The 17,631-nt window shown below is 44.6% G+C and overlaps 1 non-coding gene across 1 annotated transcript; it reads left to right on the forward strand.

The window, feature by feature from the left end:
• Nucleotides 1–565: 565 nt before the first annotated feature.
• Nucleotides 566–638, forward strand: TRNAA-AGC. The gene has a single exon. It is a non-coding gene; the product is annotated as a tRNA-Ala (tRNA).
• The last annotated feature ends 16,993 nt before the right edge of the window (nt 639–17,631 follow it).

Consider the following 17,631-nt stretch of genomic DNA (forward strand, 5'->3'; position numbering starts at 1 on the left):
AAAAAAGCTTCAAAAACAGACTCCAACGAGAGACTGCTGAATTGGAATTGCAAACTGGATACAATTAACTTAGGCTTGAATAGAGACTGGGAATGGATGAGTCATTACACAAAGTAAAACTATTTCCCCATGGTATTTCTCCCTCCCACCCCACCCCCCACTGTTCCTCTGATATTCTTGTTAACTGCTAGAATTAGCCTACCTTGCTTGTCACCATGAAAGGTTTTCCTCCTTTCCCCCCCCTGCTGCTGGTGATGGCTTATCTTAAGTGATCACTCTCCTTACAGTGTGTGTATGATAAACCCATTGTTTCATGTTCTCTGTGTGTGTGTGTATATAAATCTCTCCTCTGTTTTTTCCACCAAATGCATCCGATGAAGTGAGCTGTAGCTCACGAAAGCTTATGCTCTAATAAATTTGTTAGTCTCTAAGGTGCCACAAGTACTCCTTTTCTTTCAGGATTTATAGTCTCTGACAAAATCACAGTGTCATTTCCACTGTCAGTCTGGCAAAGCAGAGCTAGAAAACAATGACCCACATCTGGCTAGACTATTTTCTATGCACAGGGGAATTAGCTCAAATGGTAGAGCGCTCGCTTAGCATGCGAGAGGTAGCGGGATCGATGCCCGCATTCTCCAGGGGAGTGTTTTATCTAAACCAGAGAACATTTGTTTCAAAATGACCCGTTTTCTCAATTCTGCAGAATATGCGTATTTTAAGTTACTTCGTGAGGCTTTTCAATTTTAGAAAGTGATTTTTGGGGGGTTTAGTTTCCTGGGAAGGTCGGTTTGTGATCTGTTTTCTTGAAGGTTATCACAGCTGCATGCATAGAAGAGAAAGGTAATTGTTGACAGCTGAAAAAATGAAACAAAAGGGCTGCAAGAGTTTCCACTTGTTGCTTGTGATTTTTGTCTTTGATATTTCACCCCTCTAAACACTTGTCCTTATTTTTTTTGTAAATTCTAGATGCATCCTGCTCTTAACAGTTTTGTAAGGGATCAAAATAAGTGTACATATTAAATTAATCCACCACATTTGAAGAAAGGGATGTTCACAATATGCTTGAATTATATTTTTAACTGGTTATGGAAGATAAACATAATTTTGACAGTACACATTATTTTCTTTCGTAGGTATTGAAAGAATGTGCAGAATGCAAAGGATAAAGCAATTCAGCAGAGGTTGAGTTATAGTAGGTATAAATATTATTTTTGTAAAAGCTAAGTCAGGGATGATTTTTTAATCAGGTCATCCCATTTGCAAATATGGTTAGAGCAGAGGGTTGTATCATATTTCTGTTTTTATAGCATGGAAAAAGCAAGGTGACCAGGAGGCAAGTGGCAATTCCAAGAGAAATTGTCCATAAAAACAAATTTAACATTATATTAAAGAGGCAAAATGAGTGAGGTAATCTCTTATTGTGCTTTCTTCTTTTGGTGAAAGAGAGACAAGCTTTTGATCTTACATAGAGCTGTTCTTCAGATCTGGGAAAGGTACTCAATGTTACAGCTAACTACGAGGTGGAACAGATTAGCATTACTTTACTCTTCTATAAACTGTGTTCAATTGTCCTGGAATGTGAGCATTTTTATATCTAATACTGAGCTCTCATGTTCAGCTGATTATCCACCACAATCTCTAATCCTTTTCAGAGTCTCTGCTTTCCAGGATAGAGTCTCCCATCCTGTAAGCATGGCCTACCTTCTTTGTTCCTCGAAGAATACATTTACATTTAGCTGTATTAAAATGTATATTTTTTGCCCCCAATTTAGAAAATCAGCGCATATTGCTCACAACGCATTGACCTGTCCTTTTCATTATTAACCACGCCCCCAGTTTTTGTCTCATCTGCAAACTTTGGGTGATGATTTTGTTTTCTTCCAGGTCATTGATAAAATTTTAAATAGTGTAGATCCAAGAACTGATCCCTACTGGAAACATACCTGCTCAATTAAGATCTCATTTACAATTACATTTAGCCAATACATTAACTGTGTGCTCATAGTAATCTCTATCTTAAATATATAGAATGTCTTGCAGACTGGCATGTCTTTTTAAAAATAGAAGAAACTTTTCTTGTGCAACCACTGTAATTGAGATGTTTCAGAGTAGCAGTGCATCCGATGAAGTGAGCTGTAGCTCATGAAAGCTTATGCTCAAATAAATTTGTTAGTCTCAAGTACTCCTTTTCATTTTGTAATTGAGTTGTTAATTACCAAAAAGAGACCCCTCCTGTGGTCTTGTGATAGGCGTGGCTGGGGAGACTGACTGAGAGTGGTTGCAGATTTTGCTGCTATTGATCAAAGAATATTAAGCCAGTGACACTAACTGTTACATTGTGTTTTATTCTGAGAATAAGATGCATGTTGGTAAACCTCAGTGGTCAAGAGACAAGTGAAAGCAATGCTGTGAAGATTTCTAGGGTCAAAATATAGCCTGCAATGAGAGTAATCAGATGTGCTTGCTTTTAAAGAAGAGAACACTTACTTTTGAATGTGGAAAAACGAATTGAACAGACAAAAGGATGAGAGCAGGTGAAGATGACAGTTGGTGATCTTGATGACAGCCTCTCAGAGGTGACAGAAACATTGTAGTCTTTGAAAGCCTTGTAGTTCCTGAGTAGGCTGAGCAACTATCTGAGAGTCCTTGGTAGTGCTAAATGGTGAATCATCAGACACCATTTTATTCTCTGATTGAAGAGCTTGCAGTGTTTGAGGACAACTGCTCGAAAAAGTTTTGTGAACAACCTACTCTGTGGAACATCCAGGGGGGAATTAGCTCAAATGGTAGAGCGCTCGCTTAGCATGTGAGAGGTAGCGGGATCGATGCCTGTATTCTCCATGAAATTTTTTTTTGGCTGTGTCAGGGAAGGGGGCAAATAGCAATTAATTGCAAAACGTTTTTTCTTTACTCTTCCATATTCTTGTATGTGATGTTTTTTGTTTTAATTTGCATTTCTTATTTCTCAAAACTTGTCTGTGCAACAAACAGAAGAAAATGCAATTAACATTTATTTATCTGAAGAAGACTCATACACAAACAAAGCTATTAAAACACAATTGATTACTTGATTTTTGTTACTGAAAAATCAGTTAATACAAAATGATTTGTCCCATTGATTATTTAATAAAAATAACTCTAAAACTTAATCAGAACTCTTTAAATGATTACACATATCCCAAAAACCTTTTATTCTGATGTTCTCATCTTTCCCCCATGGCTTAATTCCAAAATGAAATACTAAACATTGCAGTTGTAAAGAAATAAGTGAATAATATTTGTGGTAAACTCAGGATAAACAGCTACAAAAAGGGGGGTTGTAATTAGTCCCAGGGGATTAAAAGGCCCTCCCATCCACTGAGGAGAAAGAACCAGGGGTCAATAAGGTTCAGCTGGAAAAGGGGTTGCTAGGGAACCAATTAGGTTCAGCTGACTCAACTACTTGGGACCTTTTTAAACCCTCCCCTGAGTGGTAGGAGGAGGAGAGTGAGGGAGTGAGAGGAGCAGGGAAGTTGCCAGTAGACTGTTTGCAGCAAGACACCAGACCTTCCCAGTAGGGAGGCTGCACTCGCTCCCCAGAAGGGAAGGAAAACAAGCACAAGGGACAGAGAGGAGTAGCAGAATCCTGTGCCACCTATAAGGATTCGCCTTGCCCAAAACCTGAGTCTCCAAGGCTAAAAAGGACTGAGCCTACTGAGGCGAACAAGGTATTTGCCACACGTGGTGTCAGATGTGGGATGTAGTGAGTGAGTAAGGCTCTGTGGCAAGCCATCTCAGGGCAGGGTAAATCACACACACACACACACACACACACACACACACACACAAAATGGAGGATGTAGTGAAGGCATTGGTACAGGCCACTGTGGCCCAACAAGAGGCTACCAGGGTGCAGATGCTTGCCCAGCAAGAGTCAGTACGCGTCCAACAGGAGACGAACCAATTACTGATGAACCAGGCGGTCCAAGATTAGGCCACCCTGAATGAAGTAGTGAACCAGTTAAAAGCCCTGATCATGCTGACACACGGGCCCCAGGGCATCCGGCCGCTGTGGGCAAGCAACTATTTACAGAAGATGACTACGGATGACGATATAAAGGCATATCTCCTCACCTTCGAGAGGACGCCACTGTGGGAGGCCTGGCCCCAAGACCAGTGGGCAGATATCCTGGCTCCCTTTCTGTGTGGGGAGCTCCAGAAGGCCTATTTCGACATGACCACAGAGACGGCTATGGATTACCCCCAACTGAAGGCGGAAATCCTGGCAAGGTCAGGTGTGACGTCAGCCATATGGGCCCAGCGCTTCCATGAGTGGAAATACCGGGACAGCAAACCGCCGAGGTCCCAGCTATTTAATTTAATCCACTTTGCCCAGAAGTGGCTCCGCCCCGAGACCCAGGGGCCAGAGAAGATAGTGGAAATCCTCGTGTTGGACAGGTACATGACGGGGTTGCCGCTGGACATATGGGGGTGGGTCCACCAAAACGATCCCTTCTCCTATGATGAACTAGTTGTCCTCGTAGAGAGACACCTAGCAGCCCAAGAACTTTTAGAAGTTAGACGCTAGAATTGGAGACTAGTCTCTGCACCAAGGCCCCGGTTTGCCCTAGCAACAGGCCGGACTATGCAGGGGAGGAAGGAGGCCGAAGAACAGCCAGAGGTCCCGGAGACACTTGAGGACGGGGGGAGAAAAGCTCAGGGGATAAAGCCCAGTAGCCTGAAAAATCGGGGGCTGCCCTGAGCAGGGTACCGATGTTATGCATGTGGCCAATTGGGGCATATAGCTGCCCAATGCCCAAATCTAGACGAGCCCATGCAATGCGAACTGGGAGATATAGGGGGATGTGATCTAATAAGTCTAGTAGGGGTTGTGATGGTCCCTCAGAGATACACTAGACCTGTTAAGATGAATGGTATAGAGATCACCGCTTTAGTAGACTCGGGAAGTGCAATCATGCTGGTCTCGGGAAAGCTGGTCGGGCAGGACCAACTATCCCGGGCCAAACGCTCAGGAATATCCTGTGTGCATGGGGATGTCAGTTACTACCCGACCATCCCCGTAAAAATAGAAGTTCTCGGAAACCCCACTAAGGTGACGGTGGGAGTAGTTCCGAAACTCCCCTACCCAGTCCTCATCGGACGAGACTTTCCGGGGTTTGATAGCCTACTCCCTGGGGAGAAGGTGGAAGAAAATAATGAACCCGGGACCCAGGGGGTTGCCCAGATAGATAACTCCCCCCGACTTTCCACGAATTTGGCCAGGATTTGTTCTCCCCACCGGGAAAGCCCCGGAAGACTCGGAGGGAACAGAGGGCAGATAAAAGGAGGGGAAAGAGGATCTTGACCCACTACCAGAAATCTACGCTTATAGGGGAAAGAGGTGGCTCAACAGACAGCGGGGCGGGGCGGGAGATCAATGACCCAATAGCCGGACCTTGTTCCCCGGGCGTCTTCCCCGAGGGGGAAATAGCGGTAGATCCCCCTGAGTTTGGACAAATGGGGACCTCACTCGGAAATTTTGGTCAGGATCAGGCCAATGATCCAATATACAGCAATATTCATAAAGAAGTAGTTGAGGTAAATGGGGTCCCCGTGGAGGGGAGAGTCAAGGGCCCAGGGCCATATTATGTGATTAAAGGTGATCTGCTATACAGAGTAGTCCAGGTCCAAGAGCAAGTCGTAGAACAACTCTTGGTCCCACAGAAGCATCAGAGGGGCGTGATGGATCTGGCTCACAGCCATCTGTTTGGGGGCCATCTAGGGGTAGATAAGACCCTTGATCAGATTCTGCAGAGGTTTTTTTGGCTCGGCATTTATGCGGCTGTCTGGCGATATTGTACCTCCTGTCCAGAATGTCAGTTACATGGGCCCCAACCACACCAAAGGGCCCCTTTGGTACCTCTACCAATTATTGAAATCCCATTCGAGCGAATAGCTATGGATCTAGTAGGACCACTGGAGAAGTCAGCCCAGGGTCATCAGTACATTCTGGTAGTACTAGATTATGTCATCCGATATCCTGCGGCCATACCCCTATGGAACACCATGTCCAAGACCATAGCCAAAGAATTAGTCCGGATTTTTTCCAGAGTAGGGATACCTAAAGAGATCCTGATGGACCAAGGGACCGCCTTTGTGTCTAAGTTAATGAAGGACCTATGTACAATGCTCCATATACAGACCCTCAGGACATCAGTCTATCATCCCCAGACTGATGGTCTTGTCGAACGCTTCAATAGAATATTGAAGAACAAGCTACAGAAAGTGGTTAGTCACGACGGGAAGGACTGGGATGCCCTGCTGCCTTACTTGCTGTTTGCTGTATGGGAGGTTCCCCAAGCTTCCACTGGATTCTCCCCATTCAAGCTGTTATATGGTTGCCACCCCAGGGGCATATTGGACCTGGCCAAAGAGGGCTGGGAAGAACAGCTGAACACGGGGAGAAACATCGTTGAACATGTATTGCAAATGAAAGGATAGCCCAAGTCACCCCCCCTTGTGTGCAAACACCTGGAGAAGGCCCAAGGGGCCCAACGGACATACTACAATCGCCAAGCAATGACGCGGAAGTTCCAGGTGGGAGACCGAGTAATGGTGCTCATACCCACAGCAGAGAGCAAGTTCCTGGCCAGGTGGCAGGGGCCATATGAGATAATAGAAGCCATAGGAGAAGTTGACTATAAGGTGTGACAGCTGGGTCGCCGGAAGCTGGAGCAGATCTACCATATAACCTGCTGAAACCATGGCAGGATAGAGAAGCGCATGTGGTTGCGCTAGGGGCACCATCCCCTAAAATTCCGACCAAGTGGGAATATCCCCGGAGTTGACTCCGGAGCAATGATCTGAAGTGATCAGCCTGATAAAATGTAACCAGGATGTGTTCTCAGAAAAGCCAGGCAGGACTACTGAGATTCACTATCACATCCTTACAGACCCTGGAGTGAAGGTGAACGTCAAGCCATACCGGATCCCGGAGGCCAAAAGAGAGGAGATCAGGACAGAGGTCAGGAAAATGTTGGTCTTAGGAGTCATTGAAGAATCTCATAGCCAATGGTCAAGTCCAGTGGTTTTAGTGCCTAAGCCGGATGGCAGCGTGAGGTTCTGCAACGATTTCCGAAAGCTGAATAAGGTGTCCTAGTTTGATGCGTACCCTATACCCCAGATAAATGAGCTAATTGACAGATTGGTAAAAGCACGGTTTATGTCTACCCTTGACCTGACCAAGGGCTATTGGCATATCCCCCTGGCCAAAGCCGACAAAAAGAAGACAGCCTTTGCAACTCCAGAGGGACTATATCAGTACACTGTCCTCCCCTTTGGGTTGCATGGGGCACCCGCTACATTCCAAAGGCTCATGGACAAACTTTTGCGACCACATGGCAAGTACGCAGCAGCCTATCTCGACGACGTTATCATATATAGCCCCGACTGGGAGACACATTTTGAGAAGGTGGAGGCAATGCTGGATACCCTGAGGAAAGTGGGGCTGACAGCAAACCCTTCCAAGTGTTCGTTCGGGCTAGCTGAAACCAAATATCTTGGGTATATAGTGGGGAGGGGCGTGGGGAGGCCCCAACTCAACAAGTTAGAAGCTATACACAAGTGGCCCCGACCACTCCGAAAAAAACAGGTCAGGGCATTCCTGGGACTAGTGGGGTACTATAGACGGTTCATTCCCCACTTTGCCACCAGGGCATGCCCATTAACGGACCTAACGAAAGCTTGGAGGGCCCAGACTTAGTAAGATGGACGACTGCGGCTGAAGATGCTTTTTCAGATCTACAGACGGCCGTCTGCACTGACCCTGTACTCGTGGCCCCAGACTGGGGGAAGGAGTTTATCCTACAAACCGACGCCTCTGATGTAGGGTTGGGGGCGGTACTTTCACAAATGGTCGGGAACGATGAACACCCGGTCCTCTTCCTCAGTAGGAAGCTCCTGCCTAGGAAATGGAAATACGCCATTGTCGAAAAAGAATGCCTGGCGGTAAAATGAGCCGTAGAAAGCCTCCGCTACTATCTACTGGGACAGAGATTTACCCTTGTCACAGTCCATGCCCCTCTGCCATGGATGTACCAAAATAAAGACAAAAATGCCAGAGTGACGAGATGGTTCCTGTCGCTTCAACCCTTCCACTTCAGAGTACAACATAGGTCTGGAATCCAATATGGCAATGCGGATGGCCTGTCAAGAGTGCACTGTTTGCCAACCCAAGTAGCCCAACCCCGTAGTGTTGAGCGGGGGGTGGGGGGGAATGTGGTAAACCCAGGACAAACAGCTACAAAAGGGGGGGGTAGTAATTAGTCCGGGGGGGGGATAGTAATTAGTCCCTATCCACTGAGGAGAGAGAACCACAGGGCAATAAGGTTCAGCTGGAAAAGGGATTGCTAGGGAGCCAGTTAGGTTTAGCTGACTCCAACTACCACACAGACTATGCTGACAGCTTGTGCCACAAGAAAAGGAGTACTTGTGGCACCTTAGAGACTAACAAATGTACTCCTTTTCTTTTTGCGAATACAGACTAACACGGCTGCTACTCTGAAGCTTGTGCCACACACTCTCAATGAAACTGCGGAACCACCTGATCAACATCCTCTACAGCAAACAGGGAAAGATTAAGAATGAGCTCTCAAAACTGGATACTCTCATAAAGAACCAACCTTCCACACAAACTTCCTCGTGGCTGGACTTTACAAAAACTAGACAAGCCATCTACAACACACACTTTGCTTCTCTACAAAAGAAAAAGGACACTAAACTCTTGAAACTACTACATGCCACAAGGGACCACAATAGTGGTTCCCTTAACCTACCCAGCAATATTATTAATATGTCCAACTATACTCTTAGCCCACCAGAAGAATCTGTCCTATGTTGGGGCCTCTCCTTTTGTCCCTCCACCCCCACGAACATGATACAGTTTGTGGTGACCTAGAATCCTATTTTTGACGTCTCCGACTCAAGAAATATTTGCAACACATCTCTAACCAACGTATTAACCCACAGGGACCTTCCTACCAACACTACAAAAAGAAAGATTCTGGGTGGACCCCTCCTGAAGGTCGAAATAACAGACTGGACTTCTACATAGAGTGCTTCCGCCCATGTGCACAGCCTGAAATTGTGGAAAAGTAGCATCACTTGCCCCATAACCTCAGCCATGCAGAACACAATGCCATCCACAGCCTCAGAAACAACTCAGACATCATAATCAAAAAGGCTGACAAAGGAGGTGCTGTCGTCATCATGAATAGGTCGGAGTATGAACAAGAGGCTACTAGGCAGCTCTCCAACATCACTTTCTACAAGCCATTACCCTCTGATCCCACTGAGGGTTACCAAAAGAAACTGCATTTGCTCAAGAAACTCCCTGAAAAAGCACAAAAACGAATCCGCACAGACACACCCCTGGAACCCCGACCTGGGGTATTCTATCTGCTACCCAAGATCCATAAACCGGGAAATCCTGGACGCCCCATCATCTCAGGCAGTGGCACCCTGACAGCAGGATTGTCTGGCTATGTAGACTGCCTCCTCAGGCCCTTCGCTACCAGCACTCCCAGCTATCTTTGAGACACCACTGACTTCCTGAGGAAACTACAATCCATCGGTGATCTTCCTAAAAACACCATCCTAGCCACTATGGATGTAGAAGCTCTCTACACCAACATTCCACACAAAGATGGAACATCAGGAACAGTATCCCCGATAATGTCACGGCTAACCTGGTGGCTGAACTTTGTGACTTTGTCCTCACCCATAACCATTTCACATTTGGGGACAATGTATACCTTCAAATCAGCGACACTGCGATGTGTACCCGCATGGCCCCACAGTATGCCAACATTTTTATGGCTGACTTAGGACAACGCTTCCTCAGCTCTCGTCCCCTAATGCCCCTACTCTACTTGCACTACATTGATGACATCTTCATCATCTGGACCCATGGAAAAGACGCCCTTGAGGAATTCCACCATGTTTTCAACAATTTCCATCCCACCATCAACCTCAGCCTGGACCAGTCCACACAAGAGATCCACTTCCTGGACACTACGGTGCTAATAAGCGATGGTCACATAAACACCACCCTATATCGGAAACCTACTGACCGCTATTCCTACCTACATGCCTCTAGCTTTCATCCAGATCACACCACACGATCCATTGTCTACAGCCAAGCTCTACGATATAACCTCATTTGCTCCAACCCCTCAGACACAGACAAACACCTACAAGATCTCTTATCATGCATTCTTACAACTACAATACCCACCTACTGAAGTGAAGAAACAGATTGACAGAGCCAGAAGAGTACCCAGAAGTCACCTACTACAGGACAGGCCCAACAAAAAAAAATAACAGAACGCCACTAGCCATCCCCTTCAGCCCCCAACTAAAACCTCTCCAACGCATCATCAAGGATCTACAACCTAGCCTGAAGGACGACCCATCACTCTCACAGATCTTGGGAGACAGGCCAGTCCTTGCTTAAAGACTGCCCCCCAACCTGAAGCAAATACTCACCAACAACCACACACCACACGACAGAACCACTAACCCAGGAACCTATCCTTGCAACAAAGCCCGTTGCCAATTCTGTCCACATATCTATTCAGGTGACACCATCATAGCGCCTAATCATGTCAGCCACACTATCAGAGGCTCGTTCACCTGCGCATCTACCAATGTGATATATGCCATCATGTGCCAGCAATGCCCCTCTGCCATGTACATTGGTCAAACTGGATAGTCTCTACGTAAAAGAATAAATGGACACAAATCAGACGTCAAGAATTATAACATTCAAATACCAGTCGGAAAACACAAATACCAGTCAGAAACCAGGCTCTCCTGTCACTCGATTACAGACCTGAGAGTGGCTATCCTTCAACAAAAAAACTTCAAAAACAGACTCCAACAAGAGACTGCTGAATTGGAATTAATTTGCAAATAGGATACAATTAACTTAGGCTTGAATAGAGACTGGGAGTGGATGGGTCATTACATAAAGTAAAACTATTTCCCCATGGTATTTCTCCCCCCACTGTTCCTCAGATGTTCTTGTTAACTGCTGGCCCACCTTGATTATCACCACAAAAGGTTTTCCTCCTTCCCCCCCCTCCTTCCTGCTGGTAATAGCTCATCTTAAGAGATCACTCTCCTTACAGTGTGTATGATAAAACCCATTGTTTCATGTTCTCTGTGTGTGTGTGTGTGTGTGTGTGTGTGTGTGTGTGTGTATATAAATCTCCCCACTGTATTTTCCACTGAATGCATCCGATGAAGTGAGCTGTAGCTCACGAAAACTTATGCTCAAATAAATTTGTTAGTCCCTAACGTGCCACAAGTACTCCGCTTCCTTTTTTCCAACTACTTGGGACCTTTTTAAACCCTTCCCTGTGGGAGGGGGAGAGTGAGAGGAGCAGGAAAGTTGCCAGTAGGCTGTTTGCAGCAAGACACCAAACCTTCCCAGTAGGGAGGCTGCACTCCTCCCCAGAAAGGAAGGAAAACAAGCACAAGGGACAGACTGAGGAGAGGAGTAGCAGGATCCTGTGCCACCTATAAGGATTTGCCTTGCCCAAAACCTGAGTCTCCAAGGCTAAAAAGCTGAGCCTACTGAGGCGAACAAGGTATTTTGCCACATATTAAAAACCTTTACTGTCTACTGTTGGAAGCTAGATAAAAGGTACATTTTTTTCTGTTTTGAGTAGAAAGACTAACACAACAGCAATAACACTGAAGTTATGTACAGCTGAAATATGAACTGTTAGAGTAGAATATCATACACTGGATTAGCACACAGTTTTCTGTTACAAACTGATTTGGAATACTTCTGAGAAAAGGGGAATTAGCTCATAGGGTAGCATGTTTTCTTAGCATGTTTGCTGAGGAAGTGGGATTGATGCTCATGTTCTCCAGTATGCATTTTGACTAGATTATTTATTCTAAAACCGAAAATCAGAAACACTATAAACACATTTAATATTAGCTTTATTCAAAGCTAAAACTTTCTTTTTTGATAATGACATAGTCATATGCAACAAGCAGAATTTCTATATTTCTTCCAGGAACAAATACGTATCTTTGATATCTTTGATCAGGAACAGTCAGCATGGATTCACCAAGGGAAGGTCATGCCTGACTAATCTAATCGCCTTTTATGATGAGATTACTGGTTCTGTGGATGAAGGGAAAGCAGTGGATGTATTGTTTCTTGACTTTAGCAAAGCTTTTGACACGGTCTCCCACAGCATTCTTGTCAGCAAGTTAAGGAAGTATGGGCTGGATGAATGCACTATAAGGTGGGTAGAAAGCTGGCTAGATTGTCGGGCTCAACGGGTAGTGATCAATGGCTCCATGTCTAGTTGGCAGCCGGTGTCAAGTGGAGTGCCCCAGGGGTCGGTCCTGGGGCCCGTTTTGTTCAATATCTTCATAAATGATCTGGAGGATGGTGTGGATTCCACTCTCAGCAAATTTGCGGATGATACTAAACTGGGAGGAGTGGTAGATACGCTGGAGGGGAGGGATAGGATACAGAAGGACCTAGACAAATTGGAAGATTGGGCCAAAAGAAATCTAATGAGGTTCAATAAGGATAAGTGCAGGGTCCTGCACTTAGGATGGAAGAATCCAATGCACCGCTACAGACTAGGGACCGAATGGCTCGGCAGCAGTTCTGCGGAAAAGGACCTAGGGGTGACAGTGGACGAGAAGCTGGATATGAGTCAGCAGTGTGCCCTTGTTGCCAAGAAGGCCAATGGCATTTTGGGATGTATAAGTAGGGGCATAGCGAGCAGATCGAGGGACGTGATCATTCCCCTCTATTCGACACTGGTGAGGCCTCATCTGGAGTACTGTGTCCAGTTTTGGGCCCCACACTACAAGAAGGATGTGGATAAATTGGAAAGAGTACAGCGAAGGGCAACAAAAATGATTAGGGGTCTAGAGCACATGACTTATGAGGAGAGGCTGAGGGAGCTGGGATTGTTTAGTCTGCAGAAGAGAAGAATGAGGGGGGATTTGATAGCTGCTTTCAACTACCTGAAAGGGGGTTTCAAAGAGGATGGCTCTAGACTGTTCTCAATGGTAGCAGATGACAGAACGAGGAGTAATGGTCTCAAGTTGCAATGGGGGAGGTTTAGATTGGATATTAGGAAAAACTTTTTCACTAAGAGGGTGGTGAAACACTGGAATGCGTTACCTAGGGAGGTGGTAGAATCTCCTTCCTTAGAGGTTTTTAAGGTCAGGCTTGACAAAGCCCTGGCTAGGATGATTTAACTGGGACTTGGTCCTGCTTTGAGCAGGGGGTTGGACTAGATGACCTTCTGGGGTCCCTTCCAACCCTGATATTCTATGATTCTATGATATATACCCTAAATTAAGACTAAATCATTAACAGGAACAAAGAAGCTGTTTGAATTTTTTTCAGTCCAGATGTGAAGGATTTGTATCTACACTGTACTCTGATTTCTCTTTGACTGTCTGATTTTTATATGTCATAACATGCTCCTGTAAAATTATTCGAGTGCCAGCTCAAAAAATAATTTATGCATATAGACACTATCACTAATATTGTGATAGATTAGACCATTTAAATTAAATTCTGCTAAACTAAATAGTTAGCTTTTGAGTTTTTATTTGGCCTATAAACTCCACAGTTTCATCAAACAACTTGGGAATGTTAACCCCCTACAACTTTAGTCCTGCTAATCTGCTCCTGTTTAAATGTACTTCACAGTATCCTAATTCTCAGCACTTTCAATTTTGGGAAAGTGACCATTTCAGGAATGGTAACTTCATTTACATGCTTGTTTTATCCCTCACTGTATAAAACTACAGAGAATTTTTGTTAAGATTTTATATTCTAAGGCTGTCTACATTACAAAATTAAGTCAACTTAAGTCACATCAATGTACAGCCGCTACTGTAATTAAACTGCTGTTGCATGTCCACACTATGCTTCTTGTGTCAGCGAAGCGCATCCACAGTACACAAAACTGTATAGTGTAGACATGGTCTAAGATTCACTTACAGCCAGAGACTTTTCAGTATTAGTTTACCCCCCCAAATCCAACAATAATGGAAGATCAGAGAGTGATAAAGACAGTCATACCTGATCTCTTTTTGAATGAAGCATCTGTCTTTACTTGCCTCACTAAGACCATGTCTACATAAGGCAGTGTATATTGACCTAACTATAGAGATGAACACATTGCAATGCTCGTCCCGCCATTTTAATTCGCTTTCTGTGCTGACATAATAAAACCGCCTCGATGAGAGGCGTGGAGCTTAGGTTGATGTAGTTCGAGCGAACACAGTGTCAGTGTAAACACTGCGTTGCTTACGTTGCCCTAAGTGGCCTCCACGAGGTATCCCAGAGTTCCCACCATGGCCATTCTGGTTACCGTTTTGCACTCTGCTGCCCTGAATCCAGATAGACAGGTGAAAACCTCTCCCGTGTTAAAGCCCCAGTTTTGAACTTGCTTTTCCTGTCTGCTTCCTCCCATAGCAACTGCCCAAATGAGCAGGCCGGCTCCACACAGCAAACTCGCTCCTACCTGGAGTACACAAGAGGTTGTGGAACTGTGAGGAGAGGAGACCGCAGTAATGGCTCCACTCCAGCCACAGGAACTTGCTTGGGTATGGAGAAGAAGGGCTACGATAGGGACATGCATCTGTGCCATGTAAAAAAGAGCTGCAACAGTAATAGCAGAAGGTAAGGGAGGCAAATAGTTGCCTTTGGTGCGGAGCTACAGACGTGCTGCTTCTACAAGGACAAGGGGTGTCAGGGTAGTAGTGAATAGCCTCCACGTTGAGCTCCTCTTGTAGCCTTATGTTAATAATGCACAGCCCAAGACTGAAGTGGGTTGGAGTAGATGATCTCCTGAGGTCCCTTCCAACCCTGAGATTCTATGATTCTATGAAGAGCAGTGCAGGAACCATACTTTCTGACACAGATCGCTGGCTAGCAGATTACCAGGGCAGTTGAAAAGCGGCTAGTAGGATGCCCATGGAATGATGGGATTAAGAAATGTGCATCATGATGCTGAACCTGCCCCCATGAGGCACTGCAAACCCTTCCCAAAAAACCCTGCGGCCAGTTACACAATGGTATAGCTATCTACGGCGCACTGCTCGTTGTCAATGGAAGAGCTGCTACTGTGGGTGCACTCTGCCGACACACGGAGCATAGCATGGACATGCAACAGCAGTTTAATTACAGTCATGACTGTATGTCAATGTAACTTAAATTGACTTGACTTAACAGCCTAAAACAAAGTCCAATACTACCTCCAATCCTACCCAAGGACAGATAGTCCCCACAGGATACTCTGTCACAAGCAGGATAGACTCTAGAATGCACTAGAGGAGGGAGAAAGAGGAGGTGGCATAGAAGTCCTGTTTTCCTCCAACTTCAGATGCAGAAGCCATTCCATTCCACCTCAGAAACAAAAATGGTTGACTATGTCCATATAATCTATGAGGTGACAGACAAGTGAAACTAACGATTCTTGCTTGTATACAGACCTCTAGATGGAAACCCTGTCAACTTCATGGAGGAACTTAGAGCTACTGCCCATTGTGGCACTACAATTCCACAGCTTCCTAGTCCTCTGTGACCTCATGCTTCAAATAGGTAATGCAAATGATACAATAGTATTTCATCTCATGGTCAATGGGGACATCAGGGGGTTCTCACAGTTAATCTAGACTCATGAATGCAGCTGGACATATTGGATCCTATCTTAGGTCTAGGAGTGGATATTGGAGACCGCTAACATATTGCTCTCCTGATCTGAATACAACCTTCTCCAGACAAAGATCAGAGCCTTCTCAAAATCCCTACACTTTCAGCTTGCCCAAGGAGAATGAGCCACCCAGATACAAGACCGAACTGTCAGTCGTTTGATGTCCATAACCATCAGTGTTTTTGCCACAAGTTGCTCACTCCTCCCACACCGATCAAGGTGATCACCAGAGTTAGCAGATGAATTACGACAGATGAATCAAAGAGGGTTAAAGCTAGAATGCCAATGTCACCGACCCCCCCCCACCGCAAAAAAACACCCCATACTGAATTCACTCATCAATCTTCTAAAGGAGATCAGGCAAAATCCAGAGACTGACCATATTTAGGAATGCTGCATAGTAAACAAAAACACCTTACAAAATCTCAAAAACAAACAAAAATAGGAAATTAACAAAATCTAAATAATCATACAAAAACTTCAGCCCAAAGTTTTTATCCTGAAAAGGAACATGTGCCAGAGACTCCATTAAGTCCTATTGGATGAAAAAGAAGTTCCACTTCCATTTAGACTTTAACAGTTTCTTTTAGCCTTTATGTTGTACATTTTAAGAAAATGCTGTTACTACGTATGAATTATATATACATGGTGAGAAAGACAATTGATCAAGTTACCTCTTCTGGGTGATTTTTTTCAAATTTCTTGTCTCTGAGTTTGGCCCATGTCTTTTCGACTCTCTTGTTGTCAATCACCTATTTTTTATCTCCTATTCCATTACTTTGCAGACTGAGTTTATTAAATTACCTCATCTGTGTACCTATCTATTCTAATCCCTTAATTAAAACTTTTCACGTATAAATCACAATAACTAACATAAACTAATACATTTTTGTTTATCCTGCTAAAACTTACCTTTGTCTATTTGTGACATCTAGTCTGTGCTGTCAACCACACTGGCTCCATTGTGTTTTTTTTTCTTACTAGTCTGTTTTTGTGGCCTTGGGTTTTATTTATTAGCTTGTCTTGATAGGAGGGATGTGAACAGCTGGAGCTTACAGTTCCCTTATGAAACTCTGCTTCACCCTACTGTTTGCACAGACCAAGGAATGTATAGATAAGACACACAAGTGAGGTTTCATGATTTACACAACTGTGAAACTGTTTCAGCTACGTTCTGAAATGCTGCATCAGTAGAGAGACCTACAAAAATAAAAAATTCCTTTATATTTTCTTATAAAACTATATATAATATTCATTTCTCCAACATTGTTTAGTATATATATTTGACTAACACCATTTATTACACAGTTTTCTAACAGTCCCTAAGGGTCTTTGCTATGGGTCTTTATGTGGATGGCACTTAGATACTATGGTGGTGGGTAGCAGGATAAAACTCTAAGAAAGAAAATCACAAGAATGATGCATTTTATTTGTTAACAGACCTTCCTTTGAGGCTTCTGACAATAGCTTCTGAGCTTCTCAAATGTGTATCCTTATAGCACTCCAAATAGGTAGAGAAATGTATTCCCAAGTAATTTCCAATTAAGGTGGATATGTCTGATATGTAACTCAATATGATAATCAATTCCATTTTCTTTGGAAGTCTGGCTACTTGCTACCTACCCCAGGAATGCTGGGGCATCTAAGTTATGAGAGAGTGTGAGGGGGTGGACTAGGCCCTGAGGCCTCCTGCTGGAGGCCTCACAGCCCTGCCATATTCTGCCCCGGAAAAGGGCAGTGGAGAGGTCCTACAAGCGGCCTAGAGTGGCTGTGTGGGATGCAACCAATCAGCAAAGAGGCTGCAGGGAGAAGCCAATCAGGGCCCATCAGACTGGTATAAAAGAGCTGCAGGCCTAGAGTGAATTCAGTTTGCTGCTGGCAG

Source organism: Dermochelys coriacea, chromosome 2, assembly GCF_009764565.3.
Source record: "Dermochelys coriacea isolate rDerCor1 chromosome 2, rDerCor1.pri.v4, whole genome shotgun sequence".
Taxonomy (NCBI): domain Eukaryota; kingdom Metazoa; phylum Chordata; order Testudines; family Dermochelyidae; genus Dermochelys; species Dermochelys coriacea.